Source organism: Cicer arietinum, chromosome 5, assembly GCF_000331145.2.
Source record: "Cicer arietinum cultivar CDC Frontier isolate Library 1 chromosome 5, Cicar.CDCFrontier_v2.0, whole genome shotgun sequence".
NCBI classification, from domain to species: domain Eukaryota; kingdom Viridiplantae; phylum Streptophyta; class Magnoliopsida; order Fabales; family Fabaceae; genus Cicer; species Cicer arietinum.
The window spans coordinates 14751044-14752283 of NC_021164.2; the positions used below are offsets into that span (position 1 = coordinate 14751044).

Genomic DNA, 1240 nt, shown 5'->3' on the forward strand with positions numbered 1-1240 from the left:
CACGATTTACCAAAATGAAATGCATGAGCATACACAGACTCCATCCACCACAATCGTTAAGCAAATGCAGATATTAAAAGATTTCCCATTTTTAATACTCATTTAACTTAAACGATTTTCACAACAAACATTAAGTAAACAAGAGATTAAGAGATTCCCAATTCTTAATACTTATTTAACTTAAATGATTTTCACACAAACATTAAGTAAACAACACATTAAGAGATTCCCCATTCTTAATACTTATTTAACTTAAACGATTTTCCCAAACACGCATTAAGTAAACCGAGACATTAAAAGATTCCCCATTTTTAATACTCGTTTAACTCTAATGGTTTTCACGCCAACATTAAGTAAACATAGTCATTAAGAGATTCCCCATTCTTAATACTCGTTTAACTCTAATGGTTTTCAAATTCCACACAAAACAAACTCAAACCTATTATCAGATCCAATCCACAACTCACACCATAACAAATCAATTCATTTCTCCACAGAATCCAACCATACGCACATCAAATTTCATCAGTATTAATTTAGAACACGACAAATACGACGAACACAAATCAACACAATCCACCACTCAAACACAACAAGTTTCATTTACTCAAAATCATACCTAAATGAGTTTAAATTCATTTTCCACGAAACATTCATCAATATAACCAAAACCTAACTCTATGATTTTACCCATAAAACCTTAGATTCATTTTCCCCCAAATCAACACTCTAACCCTAACAAAATTATTTTCCACACAATCACAGATAAGTCCCTAAATGCAAACTAAAAGTTTGGAAGGAGCCCTTACCTTCACGTTAGCTTTGACGTTCGATTACGGTACCGCGAGTAAATCCGGTAAAATCTCAGCTCGCAACGCCGCTTCCAAAGTTGGTTCCCTAGCACCGTAGCGTGGTAGTGAGCAACTTTCCCTTCTATCTCTTCGCGAAACGAAGCTTGGATCTAGATGAAACAGGGAGGTTTGTGTTTGACGGTTTTGAAATCCCTAACTCCGTTTTCGAATCCGAGAAGGAGGAAGGAGTTGGGAACTTGATCTTTCTCACCCACTAGCCTTGGGTTTCAATTCTCGAACTTAAAGGAAGCAAAGAAAATGAAAAATGGAGGAAGGAGGGAGATGAGCGTGCGAGACAGGGAGAGAGGAAAATGCTTTTCAGTTTTCTTTTGGTTTTCCTTTCTTCCTTTCTTCCTTTTTCTTTTCTTTCTAATTCCTTTCCTTTTCCC

The 1240-nt window shown here is 36.1% G+C and overlaps 1 long non-coding RNA gene across 1 annotated transcript in view; it reads right to left on the minus strand.

The window, feature by feature from the left end:
• Window positions 1-1225, minus strand: part of LOC140920618 (uncharacterized) — a 2540-nt gene extending 1315 nt beyond the window's left edge. Inside the window, exon 1 of the long non-coding RNA XR_012163354.1 lies at window positions 810-1225. This is a non-coding gene — a long non-coding RNA (uncharacterized lncRNA). The remainder of the gene's footprint in view (window positions 1-809) is intronic.
• Window positions 1226-1240: the final 15 nt, after the last annotated feature.